The sequence below is a fragment of the Eulemur rufifrons genome, chromosome 7, assembly GCF_041146395.1.
Source record: "Eulemur rufifrons isolate Redbay chromosome 7, OSU_ERuf_1, whole genome shotgun sequence".
NCBI lineage: Eukaryota > Metazoa > Chordata > Mammalia > Primates > Lemuridae > Eulemur > Eulemur rufifrons.
Genome location: NC_090989.1, coordinates 71,568,177 through 71,583,512, shown reverse-complemented (window position 1 = coordinate 71,583,512; position 15,336 = coordinate 71,568,177).

Here is a 15,336-nt window from a genome sequence, read left to right as displayed (position 1 = left end):
CTTAGGTTGTTTCCACACCTTCTTGATGTGATTTTGGATTCAGTTTGCTAGTATTTTGTTGAGGATTTTTCCACCTATGTTCATAATGGATATTGGTCTGTAGTTTTCTTTTCTTGTTGTGTCCTTTCCTGGCGGGGTGATACTGTCTTCATAGAATGAGTTAGGCAGGATTGCCTCCATCTTGATGTTATGGAACAGTTTAAAGTAGGATAGGTGCTACTTCTTTGTAGGTCTGGTAGAATTTGCCTGTGTATCTTTCTGGTCCTGGACTTTTTTTGTTTGGGAGATTTTTTATTACTAATATTACTGATTCAATCTCACTACTCATTATTAGTCTGTTCAGGATTTCTATTTTTCCCAATGCAAGCTTGGGAAGTTGTGCATTTCCAAAAATTTGTCCATTTCCTCTAGATTTCCTAGTTTGTGTGCATAAAGGTATTTATAGTAGTCTCAGATGATCTTTTTTATTTCTCTGATATCAGTTGTAATGTGTCCTTTTTTCATTTCTGATTGAGTTTATCTGAATCCTCTCTCTTCTATTCCTGGTTAATCTAGCTGGTGGTCTGTCAATTTAGTTTATCTTTTCAAAGAACTAACTTTTCACTTCATTGATCCTTTCCATTGTTTATATGGTTTCAACTTGATTTAGTTTCGTTCTGATCTTTTTTGTTTCTTGTCTTTTGCTAGCCTGTGGTTTGGTTTGCTCTTATTTTTCTAGTTCCTTGAGGCGTAACATTAGGTTGTTAATTTGTGATCTTTCTGTCTTTTTGATGTAGCCATTTAGTAGTATAAAATTGCCTATTAGCATTGCTTTTGCTATATGACAGATTTTTGTAGGTTGTGTTATCACTGTCATGCAATTAAAAACATTTTTAAGTTTTCATCTGGATTTCATTGTTGACTCTAACATCATTTACCAGCAGTTTGTTTAATTTCCATGTATTTGTATAGTTTTGAGAGTTCCTCTTGGAATTGATTTCTAGTTTTATTCCACTGTGGTCTGAGAAGATACATGACATGATTTCTATTTTTTAAAATTTGCTGAGACATGTTTTGTGGCCTAACATATGGTCTATTTTGGGAAATTCCATGTGCTGATGAGAAGAATGTATATTCTACAGTTTGAGGTAGAATATTCTGTAAATGTCTGGTAAGTTCTTTGTTCTAGAGTCCTGTTTAATCCACTGTTTCTCTGTTGATTTTCTGCCTCGATGATGTATCTAGTCCTGTCAGTGAAGTATTGAAGTTCCCCACTATTATTATGCTGTTGTTTATTTCTTTCCTTAGGTCTTGTAGTATTTGTTTTATGAATCTGGGAGCCCTGGTGTTATGTACATAAATGTTTAGGATTGTCATATCTTCTTGTTGAATTGACCCTTTTACCATTATATAATGACCATCTTTGTTTTTTTTTTTTTTACTGTTGATTTAAAGTCTGTTTTATCTGATATACGAATAGCTGTTCTGCTCATTTTTGCTTTCCATTTGTGTGGAATATTTTTTTCTACCCCTTTATCTTGAGTCTATGAGATTCTTTACAAATTAAATGGATTTCTTGGAGACAGTAGCTATTTTGTTGTGTTTTTTTTTTTTATTCATTCTGCCAATCTACATCTTTTAAGTGGAGCTTTTAGACCATTTCCATGCGATGCTAATATTGATATATGAGACACTGTTCCAGTCATCATGTTGATTGTTACCTAGTTACTTTGTCTTCTTCCTGTGTTACTGTCTTATTGGGTATTGACCAGTCTTTTGGATGTTTAGAGCACATTTGACCATTTCTTGCAGGGCAGGTCTAGTGGTGATAAATTCCTTTAGAGTTTGCTTATCTGGGAAACTAATTCTTCTTAATTTATGAATCTGTTTTACAGGATGGAAAATTCTTAACTGAGAATTACTCTGTTTAAGGAGACTTAAGATAGGACCCCAATCCTTTCTTGCTTACTGCTGAGGAATCTGCTGGTAGTCTGATGGGTTTTCCTTTGTAAATTACTTGATGTTTTCATCTCATGGCTTGTAGGAGTTCCTCCTTCATGTTAACTTTGGCCAGTCTTGGTGATGTCCTTTTGCAATGAATCTCCTAGGTGTTCATTGAGCTATTTGGTGTTTTTTTTAAATATATTTATCTCTTTAGTAAATTTTTCATTCATTTCCTGAATTATTTTTCTGGGTTCTTTGAGTTGGTTTTCCATATTCTCTTAGATCTCATTGACCTTCCTTACTATCCATATTTTGAATTTTTTATGTATCATTTCAGTATTTTCATTTTGGTTGGGATCTATTGCTGGAGATCTGGTATAATCCATGGCCAGGGGGTTACACTCTGTTTTTATTCATATTTCTGTAATTCTTGTGCTGATTCCTTCTCATCTGGAAAGGCTGTTGCTTCTTGATTTTGAATTTTCTTTTGTTTAGGTGGGACTTTATTTTTCTCCCTCTTAAGGGTGTGACTGCAGCATATGTTGGGTAAGGACCTTTGGCTTTGCTTGTGGGTACTTTCAGAAGGGCCTAGGTTCTTAATGAACACCTTGGTTATAGGAGGCCTTAGTATGGTGGTTTTCTCAATTGCTAGTTATTTGTAGTCTGTAGCAGTGGTATCCTATGCATGTGGGCAGATTCTCTGCCTCCTGTTGAGAAGGAGAGATGGAGTTCTCTGAAATCTTATCTCTTTCCATAGCCCTATGGACTTCTAATAGTATGAATTATATTGGCATATCCAGTTTAATCTCCATGTCAGTAGGTGGTGCTTGCAGGTAAAAGTCAGCCAAGCCATGTACAATTGAATCAGTAAGTGAAGTAATGGGCTGTACAAGTTGACCTGCTTGCCAGAAAGTGATGCTTGCAGGAGAGAGTCAGCTGCAGTGGTATTGTGGGACCTATACCCAGCCCTAGTAAATCATAAGGAGCACTCAGATGTTGCAGGCAATGGGAAGAGCCATGGAGCACCCAGGGGACCCCTTCTTGTGCTCCACCACCACTGAGGCAGATAAGGGGGTGAGGCTGGGTGGAGCTTGATAAGGCAAGCCTGTTTTCAGGTTCCCCAAATGTGGTTGCAAGCACTGTCTGAATAGAGGTTATGGTAGGGCCTGAGGTATCCCTACCATGCCAATGCTCACAGGTGAGGGGAAGTCTAGAATTCATAGTCCAGCAGAAGAGATTAGGTTTCGCTCTTTTCTCATTCCCCTTACCTAGCAGATCTCCCTCCAACATCTGACTATGAGCAGCAGCCCAAACCAGCCAGGATAGTCAGAAAGTAAACAGGCTCACACAGTAATGCCACTGTAGATTGCAAGCCTCCCTACTAAGGACTGAAAGTGTGGCTTTCTCAGCCATGCTTGTCAGGGGAGGACTGCTTCTCACATGCATTGCAGCATGGGCCCACACCACACTCTCTTCTCAGTTCTGCCTTCAAGGGCTTAGTGGCCCTACAGCTGTGGCCCTACAGTGAAACTTGACCTTGGTGCATGGGAGATGGCGTGGGTTCCCGTGTCCCTCCCTGGCCCAGTGGCGGGCAGAAGTATCCTCAGGACAGGGCTTAGAGTCCTGGGAAAAGGGCTCCTCAACTGGTTCTCAGTGCTGGTGGCCAGCATTCCAAAGCCTGTGGGGCTCCACAGGAGCTCAGGCAATGCCTCAGCGTGATCTCCTGGCAGTTCCCCAGGCCACCCCATAGGCCTGTGGAGGTTGATGAGTGCCCCTGTAGCCAAAGCTGCAAAGGTCGGAGGTGGGAGTACGAAGCCTCAGAGGTCTACTGCTTACTCCTTGCCTAGGTCTGTGTCCACGGGTTGTTCATGCAAGGTTCTCAGCAGACCCATGCTGGCAGTCAGTCTTCTACTTCAGCCTCAGTGTCTCCCTGTTATCTGAAAGCATTTTTTTCTCTGATAATCTATTCAAAATATGGGCATTTTATGACTATCCTGATTGCTCTCAGAAGAGATGAATGCTGGCTGCCTCTAGTTAGCCATCTTGAAAAAACTCCCCGAGATATTTATTCTAGCATGTTATGGTTGGTTGACTTTCTTCAAATATATTTTCATATTACCTTCACTTTTGCATATTTAGATGAATAATTTTAACTTTTCCTACTGTTCAAAAGCAATAAAAACACAACAGATTTTATATAAGAATTTTAATGAGCTTTGTTTTAATGACTAATTCAATGTGAAATTAGTCAACACTTAATTGAGTTATAAAAATAGAAAATAATTATTCAGATGCCTGAGTTAGAGGTACAATGATAGTCAACAGGAAAATCCTGCTTAGCCAAACTTATCTAATGCTAACTTTCAATTAAGGTTTCACTTTGTTTGTTTGTTTTGGAGAATCAGAGGGATGTGGAAGGAAAGAAGGCGTATTATTAGGTGAGATAAATTAAACAGCTTCAACCTTTATTCTTTGTCCTGAGAAATTCTGGGGTATTCTTAACTAGTGGCTTTTTATAACAAATCCTTTGATATTTTAAGTAGAATAAGAAGTCTCATCTGTGCCATAATCCAAAATGGGCAATCCTAACTTACCTGTTACACATCTAATAGGAAAACGACACATTCTCTACTTTCCTCTTCCAACAGGGAGCTGAAACTCATTGCAAGGCTTACCAGAGACATCTAACACAATTATCAGGAAATAACAGGAGCAGAAAGTGGGACATTCACAACTATTACATTTGACAGCTTAAAAGAGTGAGAACATAATTGAACATCTTAGTGAAATTATTATAACTTTTTGTAGTCAATAATAGGTCTCCATAGTATTCCACAGTCAGATTATTTAATTATAATTCAACTACTTCCTTAAACAATTTGGGAATTTTTCCATTCACATACAAGCATGCACATAAATACAAACATAGGCACACACACATATGAACATGCACACATATACACACACCATGGAACAATTAAAAATAAATTCAGATTAAAATACTAGAAACCAAGCAGAAGAGGGGCATAGATAAGATGTTAAGAACCTGGGGTGGAGGAGATGACAATGGTGGTACTGATGATGACAGGAGCTATTATTTACTGGTTGCTTACTGTGGCTAGTAGCAAATGCCAGAGACATGCTGAGGGACTCACTACATTTGAACATTATAGACATTTAGCTCCAAGATTCTTTTTTTTATGGAGATAGAGTAGAGTGCAGTGGCATCATCATAGCTCACTGCAACCTCAAACTCTGGGCTCAAGCGATCCTCCTGCCTCAGCCTATCAAGTAGCTGGCACTACAGGAGTGCACCACAATGCCTGGCTAATTTTTCTATTTTCTTTTTAGTGGAGACAGGGTCTCTCTCTTGCTCAGGCTGGTCTCAAACTGTTGAGCTCAAGGGATGCTCCCGCCTCATCCTCCCAGAGTGCTAGGATTACAGACGTGAGCCACCACGCCCAGCCTCCAAGATTCTTGTATCTAAGTCAAAAGCAAGGAAATATAAGTGAAAGGTGAATATAATTTAGGAATTTAACAGTATCTGCCTAAAATAAGCATTTCCTCATATTAATATTATATTACACATAAATGATAGTTGGCTACATTTTTATGCAGAATCTCTCTATCTCTCTCTTCCCTCCCCCGGAGAAAAAACAAAAAAATTAGAGAATTCAAAGAACTTTTTAACAGATTTATTGATGTATAATTCACAGCCTAAGCTCACTCATTTACAGTGTACAATATAATGATTTCTAGTATATGTGCAATCATTACAGTCAATTTTAGAACATTTTCATCACCTTACAAAGAAACCTCATACTCTTTTGTTATCACTCCCCAGTGCCTCTATCTTTTCTGCTGCCCCTGGCCCTAAACAACCATTAATATACTTTCTGTCTCCATATATTTCTCTATTCTAGACTTTCAAATTAATGAAATCATATAATTTGTGGTCTTTTGTAAATGATTTCTTTCACTTAGCATAATGTCTTCATGTTTATCATGTTATAGTGTGTATCAGTACTTCATTCCTTTATGTGGCTAAATAATATTCCATTTATGGATATAGAACTTTTGTTTGTCCCTTTGGTGACTGATGAACATTTGGGTTGGTTTTACCTTTTGGCTTTTATGAATAATGCCACTATTAACATTGTAAACACAAGTTTTTATGTGGACGTATGTTCTCATTTCTCTTTTTGTTGGAAATTGGATGTTTTAGATAATATATTGTAGCAACTCTGCGTACTTTCCAGTCTTCTGGGGCTTATTATTATTATTTGCTTATTTACTTGTCTAGTGACTCCCTAGATTATTTTAGTAAAATATATCCTCTCAACTCCACAGTGTTAAGCCTCTGATATTGCTCCTCAGGGAGATGCAGCTTCGGATATGCCCATGGTCACCCTGGGATGCCACTGGTACTCACCAGGCTCTCTTCCACTCTTTCCCTGACCATACTCTGCTATTAATCTCCAGTGACCATACCCAGATGTTTATTGCCCACTTAGTGCTCTATTGCTTTCAACAATACCCTGCACATAAATTCTTTCAAACAAGTCCAGTCAAATGTGGTTCCTTTGACAGATAGTTTCTGAGGTAAAGGTCTAATATTTTTCCTGACCTTAGGAGGGTTCCTTCCAGCTGTCTTATTCCCTGGCTCTCTCCAGAAAACTAGCTGGCTTTAACAGTCTAGGATGTAACTTCATTAGATCTATGAATCTCCTCCCAATTGTCTTTTATTCCAACCTCTATTCTTCAGAGCAGCCTTAGGTTTAAATTTCTCCACGTACCATTGCACATGAAGTCAGTTTTGAGGAAGAGATTAGAAACTTTCTGTTATATGTCCTACTTCTTCCCCCAGGCAAAAATCTCTGAGGTGGGGAAAATGGCAAGCTCTTCTCTGAGTGGGAGCAGAGTCCAAGGGGAAGAGGAACAGTACCCAGGGTCCTCTAGGCTTGTTACTCTTACCATGAAACCAGCATCTCATAAGCAGAGGGAAGGGCTTTCAGGGCCCCAGTATTCTCAGCATGCCACACTCAAGGTAGAGTCTCAGATCTAGCGTGGAGATCTTGGGTGGAGTAAGGGACTTCTACTCTTTACCACATTTACTTGGGATTTAGCCTCAGCAACTGGAGGCTGGGGGCAGGATGATAAATTCTTGCCCTCTAGCCAGGGGCCAAGGTGGGAGGGGTCCTGTATTCTTGGCTGCAGAAATCTGGAGTAGAGTCTCCCCCTGGCTTAGCTGTGAGAGGGAATGAAAAGAGTGGTCTTGGCTCAGACACCACAGCCTCTCACGTTTTTTTCCCAAATGTTCACAGATAAATAGATGTTTCTTCATTTGCTATTTGCTCTTATGACCATTTCCAGAGGCTTTAAAAGTTTTTCTTTTAAAAATAATTTTCGCAAATTGTATTGGGGAAAAGGTCACTGGAATGTCTCACACTACTGTGCTGTAAGTCAATCTTCCCAAAGTACTTTTTAATGGATATATGTCAGTGTTCTGAAACATACAAAAGTTGGAGATACCTCAAAAATATACTTGAGTCTTATAAATTTCATAATTTATCCTAGATCCAGACAAGTTCCAAGTTGGATTTTTTGGCTGGCAGTAACCACTTTACATGACCAGGCTCAATGTGGGTGATTTGTGTGACTTACTATTATACAATAGTACAGAAAATACATTTGAGCTGCAACCTAAAAAAGGACAGACCTCCTACCATGTGCCTATCTTGGAGAATACTGAAGTTGAAAAGGGGCTGTCTTTCTTTCCTTCTGTGGGATTCAAATCCAATTAGTTCTTCACTAGTTATTTTACTTAGGGATAGAAAAAGAATTAAACCTCCAGATTTCATTTTAATAAATAAATTCAGCTTTTTTTCTAACTAAATTTTTTTTCTCAGTCTTATTAAAAAGTAAGCAAAGTGGCTGGAATTACTTATGCAATTTCCCTGTAGTTGAGGCAAAAACCGTAAAATTTCCAGGTAATCATCATATCAGTTAGGGTTAATTTTGGTTATATATAAAATGAAAACCAAAATAACATCTATTTAAGTACTCAGGACTTATTCTTCTAGTATAAAAGAAGATAAAGTAAGGCCGTTCAGTACTGACATGAATGCTCTAAAAAATTAATTAGGGTCTCAGGCCTCTTCTCTCTCTCTGCATATGGCTTCCATTCTCAGTGTCACTTTATGGTCCAACACAACTACAAGAGCTCTAGCCATCATGTCTGTATCTTAAATAACAGAAACAAAGAAGCAGAAGAAAAGAAGGGCACACCTCTCAGCAGTGTCAACTCTTTTCTAGAAATACCATGAAATTATTCTATAGCAATGCTTCCATTTTCATCTCATTGCTTAATACATAGTTATATACCCACACATAGCATCAAAGAAGGTTGCTAAATACAAGTTTTAGATGGACATTTTGCCAGTTCAAATAAAAGTGGGGTTCTTTCCCTGATAAAGAAGTGAAAAAAGCCTTTTGGTTAGGTAATTAGCCACTATAAAACAACCTGAAAAACAGATAAGCATTCACACCTGTTTCCTCCCACATCAATGTAAGGAACCTTACTGTACAAAGAAACCACATAGAATAAATGTATACCTGACACTTTTTACCTGAGTAACTTTCTCAGCAGTCCTAAGAGAAATCATCCTAGCTGCTAGTGGACCTCATGCAGGCCAGGACCTGACTGAGAGCTAAACATCCAGCCTGTGGCATCAGGCAGAACTAGGTTTGAGTCCCTGCTCTGAACATTCAAACTCTGTGACTTCATGTTTCTCAACTATAAAATAAAGGTAACAAGAGAACCTTCCTCAAAGGACTGTTGTGGGTTAAGAGAATGTACAACAATCCCTAAGGATTGTCCTTAGTACATAGTGACTACTCTGTAAGAGTTAAATATCATTATTATGTTCTACAGCAACTTTCCTTGTCATTTATACCAAAGGCTTTTAAAGACTTTAACTGAAATAGATTTATCATCCTATTCTAAGCAGAATAAGACAATATATATTTTTTGTATATCTCATAACATAAAGTCATACCATTGCTCAAAGAATTTCCATGCAGGTTAGTCACCTCTCTGATAGGTGCACAGACATTTCTAGCCATGGTTTTTATTTAGCCTATGATCAATGCCTAACAAGTTCCTTGTAGTTAACCTGAGTCTGGACGTGTTGTCTCACAAATAAATGGCATTGACGGTGACAACTGGTCAAAGTACTTTGAATTGGGACTAGGTAGGAAGGGTCCCATGTTATGGATAGAAAAGATTGGTCTTTCACCTGGATAATAAAATAGTGTCTTAGGCATTGTACTTAACTTGATCATCCAAAGAAATGTTTGTATTTCATGCATTGTATTTAATTTGATCTTCCTGAAGAAAATGGTTGTGGAAAACCTCAGACAGCCAGGGCTAAGGTATAAATAATAATATAATCCTCCATCCTTCCTGGTGAATTTTCTATTTTGTAAAGTGATTTCAAATTCTCTACATACTCTGAATTTCATAAGAATCCAGTAAGGTCAGCAGAGCAGGAGAAAGGATTGCATTTCTTTATTTTGCACACGAGGAAACAAAGACTCAGCTCCTACAGGAAGTCATATGGGTTTCAAGCCGCACAGCCAAGATCAGAATTCAGGCCTTCTGACTACAAGCTGGTACCTATTCAGCTCCACCAGAAAGCAAATCGGCAGGGAGGCTGCTGAATAGCTTTTGAGTTGTCTGAGAGCCAAATTTGCTAGCAGCTTCTGAACAGTACTGATGATAGGAGGTGAAGCAGGGTAGCTGTTTTTATCAGCTTACAATTTTGTGTTAGGAGTGTCCACAGATCATCCTTCATTTACTCTCAAGGAGTCAGTGAGATGCACCTCACTTTCATTCATATCTGAGATCTTGCAGGGATGCAGTACTAGAGCAGTGAGAACTGGCACTTGTGATTAGCAAAATGACTCCCTGGTGAGAATGATAATAAAAGGAGACAGAACATTTTTAAAAGGCGAGTTTGTTCATTTTATCATTCTTTCATGACTGCATGCGCCTGCAGTCCTGAGTTAGGTATTAGAAACACAAACGTGAATAATATTCAGTCTTGACAGTGAGCAGTTCATGATCTCCTGGAGGAGAGAGAAAATCACCTATGATAAGCATTATTTTTAAAAGTTATGAAAGAAGCATAATGAGAAAAAAGAGGGAAATGCTGCTTCATTTTCAGAGTGGTTTGAATGGAGCCTTGAAAGATAGGAGCTTTTACCACCGAAACAGGAGGCATAAGGACAAAATGGACATGGAGACAAGATGCCATCTGTCATGGTCAGGGAATTTTAAGTGGTTCAATGTGGCTAGAACATATGGTGTGGGGACTGGGGGTGGCTGGGTCAGACAGAGAGGGAGAAGTGGGATATGAAGCTTGAAAGGTATAATGGCATCTGATATCTGGGCCAAAGTGAAGGGCTGAGGAATTTACACTTATCTTGCAGGTGGTAGAGAAGGCTTTTATCAGAGGAGTGACATGATCAGATAAGTGCTAGAAACTTCTGGCAGCCCTGTGGAGGTTAAACTGGGAGGGGTGGTGCAGGTGGGCAGGAAAAAGTAACTCAGCAAGAAAATGGATGCTTTGCTGGTAGCAGGGCAGGGCTTTTTTTGTCTTTCCTTTCCCTTAAGCTTGCTTCTATTCTTTCACACTTTTTTTTTTTTTCAGAAGTTTTCATTCTGGAGATACTGGTGCTATTTCCAACCAGACCAGGGGTTACTTCAGATGGTCACCCTGGATATTCATGAGGGACCATGATAATACCATTACACAGTCATTAAACACGAGTCCAAAGAGTACTGGGCACAGGCTGCAAAGTCCCTCTTGCAGGCAGGGGGGCTGCTGTGCTGCAGCCACGCAGCCACATCACTTCCAGGTGTCCTCGCCTCTGGGTTCATCGCAGCCAATTTGCCTCAGATAACCTTGCTGTACTTCTTATACAAAATTCCAGGCTCTGGTCTCTAAGCTGATAGCATTAGCTGGATAAGACAGATACTGAGAGTCAGTAGCCCAAGGATTCTTGACATTTTTTATAGCAATAATCCAAAGAGCACGGCATCACTATTTAAAGTTTAAAATTAAGAAGCTGAACTTCAGGCAGCCCTAAGAAGAGTAAAGATTAGTTATCTGCTAAAAAGGGGGAGGGAAACTGTTCCAGGCAGCCTAGAAGATACCTGTTCAACTGGGTCTCTGGTACCAGTGGAATCAATCAGTTTGGGCAGGAAAAAAATGTCACTTGAATTAAAAACTTGGTTCCATTGATTTAGTTTTCTGGACTGAATGACTAGTTTCTGGCTAAATTTCAGCCAGTTCAGCGAAGAGTCAAGTTTTAGGTATAGTCCAAGCCAGAAGAAAATAAGTAGCTGCGATCCATTTTATAGAAGGTGATGTCTTTTATATCTTTTGAAATAAATATCATGCTATAACTTCTTATGTACAGGTTTTTTTAAAATTCTTTTTTACTTAGAAATAAAATATTTATTTTCCCTATGTCCTTAAATCTACTTTGTCAAAGATTTATTTTCACCATATTCTTCCAAGTTTTCACTCACTGATCACATTCCTACTTTGGGTAGCAACAATAACAATAAAAGTTAACACATAGTATTCACCAGGCATTCTTCTAAATATTTATTATTTATTAATTTATTTACTCCTTACATCAACCTAAAGAGGTAGGTTAGGAAATGGGAAATGTGGAGAACAGAGAGGTTAAGTAACCTGCCATGGTCACATTGCTACACATGGCAGAGCTGGAACATAAAACCAGGCAACTGGCCCTTTTTACCTCTCAGGGCACAGCCTGGTCAAAAGTTCATCCACTACAACTACAAGAATTTGGCTGAGAATCAAATTTTCTCAAGGGCAATGTGTTTACCTTTCATAGTCTCGCTTCTTATTTTCTTTTTTTGATAATTTAATAGAAATAGCTGGAAACCATTTTCTAATAGACTGAATAACCTGCTAATTCAATATTAAGATGCCTTATATGTGAACCTGTGTCCTTACCCTAGATGCCACATTTGATAAAAGATTTCACAGCCAATGGTGATTTTAATTAATTCTGTCTCACCTGTTTCTTACCTAAGCTTTTTTGCAAAAGATATCAGAGTGACTAAACATTCAAATGTCATTCATTTTAAAATGGCTGCTCACATGCCATCCTAAATGTCATTACAAAGTGGAAAAAGCTTTCATTTCCCTTTCAATGGTTACAGGAGAAAGCAGTAGGGTTACACAACATCTGTGTGATCACACAATGTAGGGCGTATCGGACAGTCTGGTAGTACAGGCACCCATATCTCTTTTTTTTGTTTTATTTCAGCTTATTATGGGGGTACAAAAATTCAGATTACATACGTTGCCCATGTACCACCCATCCCCCCGAGTCAGAGCTCCAAGCATGCCCATTCCCCAGACAGTGCGCACTGCACTCATCATGTAGGCATACACCCATCCCCTCCCCCCACCCCCCACCTCAGTCTGATATCCAATTGGTATCATTCCCAAATGTGCATTTAGGTGATGATCAGGGAAACCAATTTTCTGGTGAGTACATGTGATGCTTGTTTTTCCATTCTTGGGATACTTCACTTAATATAATGGGTTCCAACTCTCTCCAGAACCATAGAACGTATCTCCGTTATTTCTTATAGCTGAGTAATACTCCATGGTATACATATACCACAATTTACTAATCCATTCATGAATTGATGGGCATTTGGGTTGTTTCCACATCTTTGCGATTGACAGGCACCCATATCTTAAGGTCCAGGCTTTCACATCCTCTAATACTGTGGTTGATATATTAGGATACTCATACCTCACAGAAGACATGAACAAGGGACCCTACTGGGAGCATCCTAAGTGTCTTTTCTAGACTCTCTTAGAATTTGGAGGACATTGTCATGGGCCACAGCATCAATCTGCCAAGAACTGAGCTTTTGTAAATTATTCAAAAGGAAAAAATAAATTTATGTGTAATATTTTGAATGTCTGATTTACAAATGTTACATAAAAACCTGGGCTTGGTTCTTCTGCAAAGCATGAATAGGGATGTAAAATCAAGTAGGAAAGTATTGCCTCTGGCCTGCCCTCACCCCTAACCACCACCACCAACATCCCTCTCAGCAGACCTTCTCTCAGCTTTTCTTCTTTCATCGCAATCTGAGGTAGGCATGCCTTTGGCCATTTTTCTTAATCTGCTGACCTAGTTCTCCCCTTGGTATACCTTTCTATCAACCTTCCCTAATTATAGAATTACATATGTAATTTTTCCACATAATTATTTGCAAACGTTTTCCTTTAATAAGACAGTAATTAAATTGGGAAGATAAGTCATATAAACGTCTACATTTTCAAGATGTAAAGGGTGGAAAAAGCAGGAACATTACAGTGTGAAAGTACTCTATTGAGTGCTTCTAAAGCTCATGGTTTACCAAATCTCTAATCAGCCATGTGATATAACTAGGGTGTACTAATATGGCATTTTATTGTCATGATGGTTTTATTACTTATGCTATTTTCTCTTGCCTGTCTCCATCTCTAAAACCTAGAAAAACCAAATACTCACTTTCCCAACCTCTCTTGTAGACAGGGATAGGCCTTGGCCTAATTCTTTTTAATTTTTTTAAAAAATTTGTTTTTAACAGACACATAATAATTGTATATACTTATGGGGTATAATGTGATGTTTCAATACATGTATGCATTGCGTAATAATCAAATCAGGGTATTTAGCATAGCCATGACTTCACATTTTTATCATTTCTTTGTGGTGAGAACATTCAAAATCCTCCTTTCTAGCTATTTTGAAATATACACTACAATATTGTTAACCACAGTTATCCTACTGGGCAACAGAATATCAGAACTTCTTCTTTCTATCTAATTGTGTGACTCAGTTCAAACCAATAAAATGTAAAGAGAAAACTAGGAGAAATATAGAATCTCCTAAAGATTCTAGGAGAGGTATTTGTTAGAGAAAAGTACAGGAGGAAAAAGGCTTTGTCCCCACCGCATCCTATTTCTGAAGGTGGTTGTAGGAGGACATGCTGGTGGGAGCTGCAGCTATCATCCTGCAGCAAAGAGAAGGCCAAGGGAATTGTGGGGACACTTACAGAAAGACTTGACAACATTCAGGTGCTGAACAATTCATTCAACAAGTAGTTATTGGATGCTTATTACATACCAGGCACTGCACTAGTGCTGGTGATTCATATGTACAAAATAAACAATGTCTCTGCTTTCAGTGACCTCACATTTTATAGGAGGCAAGATAGCCAATAATAAATACATATCAGGTAGAGTTTAGAGCTATGGTAAAAAAAAAAAAATTAAACAGGGTAAGGGAGCTGAAGAGTGATAGGGTGATTTTATATAGGTTGATAAGAGAAGGTGTAACTGATAAAATAACATTTGAGAGACATGAAGAAAATGAGGGAGTAAGCCATGCAGATACTTGGGAGTGGGGAGAGAGGAGTGCTCCACAAAGAGGGAACAGCATATGCAAAGGCCCTGAGGGAAAAATAAGCGCAGCTTGTTCAAGGAGCAGCAAGAAGACCAGAGAGGCTACAACTGAATAAGCACAGGCAAAGTGAAGGGAATGAGATAAGAGAGTTCACCAAGGTCCAGATCGTTCAGAGGCTAGGAAGTTATGTTATGGATTTTAGGTTTTATTTTGAGGGACCTAAGAAATTGTTGGAGGGTTTTTAGCAGGGGAGCAACATGTTATTAAAATTTTAACAGAATTTTTCTGGCTGCTGGATACAGAAAATGTTAAAGGAAAACAAGGGAGAAAACAGGAAGACAAGCTAAGAAAAACTACAAAAAATAATAGTGACTGGACAAAGGTGGAAGTGATAGAGGTAGGGAGAAAGGTTAGATTCTAGATATATTTTGAAGGTCAAACCACTAGGATTTGCTGAAGGATTCGATGCAAGATATCATTCCAGCAAGAACCTATCTTCAGATTTTTTAATATGTGAGAAAAATAAATCCATATTGTTTAAGCTACTTTGTTTTTGTTTTGTAGAGACAGGATTTTGCTGTGTTGCCCAGGTTGGAGTGCAGTGGCACAATCACTGTAAACTCACTGTAAACTGTAAAGCTCACTGTAAACTCCTGGGCTCAAGTGATCCTCCTGCCTCAGCCTCCTGCATGGCTAGAACTACAGGTACATACTAGTTTTTTTTGTAGAATTGGGGTCGTGTTATGTTGTTAAGCCACTTACAGAGACACTGTATTCTAAAAGATATAAGTACATGTAAATAAATAAACATTTCTTCTTCTCAGTAATGTCTGAGATTTCTGAATTTCTCCATAATAACATTTAGCAGGAAAAAAACAACCTCATCTCTGCCTGTGC